General features: G+C 39.2%; 1 pseudogene; it reads left to right on the forward strand.

Annotated features, from left to right (window-relative positions):
* Positions 1-1,606: 1,606 nt before the first annotated feature.
* LOC124100650 (elongation factor 1-alpha 1-like) lies at positions 1,607-3,234 on the forward strand (annotated as a pseudogene).
* The last annotated feature ends 2,349 nt before the right edge of the window (positions 3,235-5,583 follow it).

The following is a 5,583-nucleotide window of genomic DNA, read 5'->3' on the forward strand; positions in this document are numbered from 1 at the left end:
TCTTACCTGTAATGGAGACAGCTTTTCCCACTTCTCTGTCTCTACTTCAGTAGAGGAGAGAGAGCCAATCCCCAAAGCTGCACAGTGTGAAATACAATTCATGAGTAGATTCCAGTACAATAGACATTCATTATCAAGAAAGGAAGAAAACCATTCAGGTCCCCTCTGGGTGGACTTGCTGATCAAGGTTCATACACAGTGCTTCCTCTTCTGCTCTAAGCTTTCCTATGCCAGCTCTATAGCCTGTCAGTCTGAGAACTACTTTAACAAAAGAGAAATAGGACATTTCAATGTATCTATCATAAAATCTTATCCCCTCAGAGAGAAAAACCTAGCTCTTCTTACTCCTCAGTCTGTGCTTTCCTCACCAATACCTCTTTTTCCATCTGTCTGGGATATATGTACATATAACTCTGAGACATATGTTGTGACTGTCACATCACTGTCCCCAAAATGATAATCACATCTACAAAGACCTATTACCATTGATTACACTTGCTTCATGTGCTATTCTTAATGCCCAAGTCCTGGTCAGGAATCCAGCAAGAAACAAATGGTATAATCAAAGGGTTAACTGAAGAAATTTTAATGGTGAGACTATTAGGAAAGTGTGGACCAGGTGAAGACTAGCAATGAAATAAGGTAAAACATTCAAGGACAAACTCTCAATGAAAAGTCTTTACCTCTCCTAATCCCCAGACAAAGAAAGGATCATGTTTCCCAATGAAAATCAAGAGAACAGCCACTTCAGTAAAATAGCTGTGACTGTTGGTAAAATAAGATGGCCACTGCCCAAACCGGCAAGAAGAAACAAGGAGAATAAGTACTAATAAATACTTCACTTACTCTTACCTCCTGGCTGCTAATCTCCAGCATCACTACACCCATATATAAACCAGAAGGCAAGAGAAATTGAGCAGTAGACCATAAAGAGTTCAAGCTCTTGGAGAGCAGAGCTGGGAAGAGAAAGATAAAAGAGCGAACCAGAGAGGAAAATGTAGAATCATCAGCATCCCACTTAAGAAGCCCGGTCATGGAGGATCAAGATTTTCTGAGCCAGAAAATTAGACTGTATCAAGTTTTAGAGTCTCAGGAGCTGGGAACATGGCAGGAAGAAAATCTCACCCACGTGACAGACATTGAAAAGAGCCAAAGGGTCTGTCACATGTTAGTCATAAAGGATGCCAAGCAGAGGAAAGCAAGACTAGCAGCTAAATCCTAAGGATAGCAGATGGGTCAAAACTGAGAGATAAGTTAAGGATCAAGGACCACGCTAGAACAAGGAAAAGTTAAAAGCAACATTTCTTTGGCAATTTCCTCCTAAAGCACTGACATGTCTATGACTTGTCTGCTTTCAAAAGATAACCAGAGATTAAAAAGCATAAATACTTTTATGAAGCCAAAAGCAGAACAGAACAACCAGCACAGAGAAGAGACAGATGAAGAGCCAAACATCAAAATGCCACAAACTATATGTGATTCCTCATTTACTGACCAGTAAGATATAAAAATAAAGGATACAAAAATGAAAGTGACTTTTTTGTCTGCAACAGATTTACTGCCAGAACACAGGTGTCCTGAAAACTACCACTAAATCAAAGCCAAAATGGGAAAGAAAGAGACTCACATCAACATCCTTGTCATTGGACATGTGGATTCGGGCAAGTCCACCACTACTGGCCATCTGATCTACAAAAGTGGTAGGATCAACAAAAGAACCACTGGAAAATTTGAGAAGGAAGCTGCTGAGTGGGAAAGGGCTCCTTTAGTATGTCTGGGTCTTGAGTAAACTGAAAGCTGATTATGAGCATGGTATCACCATTGACATCTCCCGGTGGAAATTTGAGACCAGCAAGTATTATGTGACTATCATTAATGCCCCAAGACACAGAGACTTTCTCAAAAACATGACTCCAGGAGTATCTCAGGCCAACTGTGCTGTCCTGATTGTTGCTATTTGTGTTGGTGAATTTGAAGCTGGTATCTCCAAGAAAGGGCAGACCTGTGAGCAAACCCTCTGGCTTATAATTTCTGGTGTTAACAAAATGGATTCCACCAAGCCACCTACAGTCAGAAGAGGTATGAGGAAATTGTTAAGGAAGTCAGCACCTACATTAAGTGCCGCAGTCCGGCTGCAGCAAAATAACGGGGGGGGGGGGGGGGGGGGGTGACGAGCAAATTGTGTGGATTGATACAGCAGGAGTGGGAGCCGTTTATTGTAGGACAGGAGGGGTATATATACATTCCACACAGCTTATCTTAATTAACATAAACTAGATACAGCAGTCAACCAATAAGGAATCTCCACATTTAATGGCTCGCTGGCGTTACTTCACAAACCACTCCCTCTGGCAAAATGCCAGGTGCCATCTTGACTTGTTTACAGACCCTAACAATTAAGGAAACTGGCTACAACTCTGGCAAAGTAGCATTTGTGCCAATTTCTGGATGGAATGGTGACAACATGTTGGAGCCAAGTGTTTATACTCTTGGTTCAAGGGATGAAAAATCACCTGTAAAGATGGCAGTGCCAGTGGAACCACACTACTTGAAGCTTTAGATTGCATCCTGCCACCAACTCGTCCAATTGACAAGCCTTTGCATCTGCCCTCCCAGGATATCTACAAAATTGGTGGTATCAGTACTATCCCTGTGGGCCAAGTGGAGACTGGTATTCTCAAGCCTGGTGGTCACCTTTGCTCCAGTCAATGTCACAACTGAAGTTGTGCACCATGAAGCTCTGAGTGAAGCTCTTCCTGGAGACAATGTGCTTCAATGTCAAGAATGTGTCTGTCAAAGATGCTCATCATGGCAATGTTGCTGGTGACAGCAAAAATGACCAGCCAAGAGAAACAGTTGATTTCACTGCTCAGGTGATCATCCTGAACCATCCGGGCCAAATCAGGGCTGGCTATGCCCCTGTACTAGATCGTCACACAGCTCACATTGCTTGTAAGTATGCTGAGCTGGAAGAAAAAAATTGATCACCATTCTAGTAAGAAGCTGGAAGATGGTCCTAAATCCTTTGAATCTGGTGATGCTGCCATCATTGATATGATTCCAGGAAAACCTATGTGTGTCTAGAGCTTCTTGGACTATCCTCCTCTGGGTCATTTTGCTGTTCAGCATATGAGGCAGACAGTTGCTGTGGGTGTCATCAAAGCAATGGACAAGAAGGCTGCTGAAGCTGGCAAGGTCACCAAGTCTGCCCAGAAAGCTTAGAGGGCTAAATGAATATTACCCCTAATACCTGCCACCTCAGTCTTAAGTGGAAGAACAGTTTGTCTCAATTGGCCATTTAAGTTTAATTGTAAAAGACTGGTTAATGATAACAATGCATCATAAAACCTTTGGAAGGAAAGGAGAATGTTTTGTGGACCATTTGTTTTTTGTGTGTGTGGCAGTTTTAAGTTGTTAGTTTTTAAAACTAATACTAGTACTTTTTGTTGGAAACAACTTGACCAAAAAATCTGTCACAGAATTTTGAGACCCATTAATATGAAAGTTTAAAGAGAAAAAAAATGAAGGTGATTTTGTATTGATGTGGTATGAACTGATTTTATCTCCTTAAAATAGATTGTACCAGAACATAATAAGCAGGTACCCTGTAAAATATCATGCAACCTGAAAGATTCTTCTGATATATCTAGAAATCATTCTAAGAACTCATGGGAATTAAAAAGCATTCTTCAATGCCATTCACCTTCCCTTCCAACAGAGAAACCAATTTGCATTTCTAAAAACATAATTGGTGAGCATCTCAGAAAAGAGAACAAACATTGTACATAGAAGACAAATCAATCAGTACACAACAATCCACTTGGTGGCTGATACCTGGGTGTCATGATGAGCCAATTTTTTCCATGGTTCTCACTGTTAATTGTCATGGAAACTGAATCTCTTGTTGTAAAAATGCTAGTTGTCTGAAATGGACCCAGAGCAAAAGGATGCTAGAAAGTACAAATGGAGAGTAAATACCAGAGATACAGGTCAATGTGGAACATGAAAGAACAGTTACTTCTACTTGCCAAGTGGGAGTTAAACCAGGAGCTTTAAGTTTAGTGCAGAGTTCCTACAGAAATCAGGTATGGCAGAGATGCAGGGAGTAGACATAGCAATTGAGTAGTAGTAGCCCAAGGTACAAGTCCAATGGTCAGCAAGTTTGACCACAAAAGGGTTTATATGTTTAGCCCTGTCTCTTCCATGTCAGCTTGTTCTCAGACTATCTTAAAGATTGTCACCTGAGTTTGCTGTTCTGTTACATTCCCAGCTAGGAGGCTGTGGCTCCTTTCTAAAGTATAAGGTGCTAGAATTTGACACGGGTAGAGGCTATGCAAAACACCAAAAAAAAAAAGTAGACTTGAAAGATATAGCCACATATAAGATACAGTGAAATATCAAAATAAAATCAGACACAAATTTCAGAAACAAATAAATAATAATATCTATTCAATGTATGATGGCCCCAATCAAATTAAGACAGCAGAGAACCAGGTGCCATTCCTTAACTAGATTTAATAATCTCTCTTTCCTTTTCCAGCTCCTTCTTTATCATATTTAATGAGACTGTGTATGGCAAGCTGATAGGAGAGTATTGGCAGCTAACGAATGCTTCTTTTCCTCCATTCAAGCATAAGAATGAAGTACGGTTAGAAGAAAAGAAACGGCAATTGTGACAGTGCCAAGTGAAACCTGAATACTAATGAATTTTGTCATAAAATTAATACCTTGTGTTACATATTATTTGTATATAATTATGAGATGAAAATGCCATAAAAAGATTAACCATGAAAAGCAATTAAATTCATAATATGAAAAAGTCATGCTTTGGTGTTTCCTTTTATTACCTAGAATTAGGTACTTAAATCCAAAGAGAAAGACTGACAATTTTTTTTAAAAGCCACATGTCAAAGCAAAATAAAACAAACACTATACTAACAAAAATATGATATTGCTCTTTAGGGGAAAAAAAGTAGTTAAATGACTCTTTTGTATTTTTTTACCTGACATGTGTTCCAAAATACAAATGGTAAGTGCTCTCAGAATAAACTAATATGAAAGTATAGAAGAAAAATTCCAAATATTTTCCAGTCCTTCCTTTGGGAATGATTAGGAGCCATTGTAGTAAAGAAAGGTTGGATTTATCCCAACACCATACTGTGAGGAACGTGCTAAATCGGAGCCAAGATAGGATACCAGGTAACCCTGCAAGGTCAACAGTTTTTATTTATCTGGATATCCATGCAGCAGAGATGATATAAACCAACAATGGATCTCTTTGTCCTAGAAATTAAACCGGAAATCTCAACACTGTTTTCAGTGATTCTTGGCTTTCATTCTGTTAGAAATTCTGCCACATTTCAGTATTTTCATTCTTGTCCTGAATGAAATCAGAAAGCAGAGAGGCACTTGAGAATTCTGCTTTAAATAAAAGTAAATATTTCCAAGTGAGTTTGTGTCTCCATTTAGTATTTTTGCGACCCAATTACTGAGCTTAAATGCTCTACAGATGACATATTTCTTTGTGGTTCGAGTTTATTGAGCCATGGTTAATATTAATATGAATGCTAATATGTGTCTGAC

This window comes from Marmota monax, unplaced genomic scaffold, assembly GCF_021218885.2.
Source record: "Marmota monax isolate L192 unplaced genomic scaffold, Marmota_monax_Labrador192_F-V1.1 WCK01_AAM20220418_F8-fsc00037, whole genome shotgun sequence".
Classification (NCBI taxonomy): Eukaryota; Metazoa; Chordata; class Mammalia; order Rodentia; family Sciuridae; genus Marmota; species Marmota monax.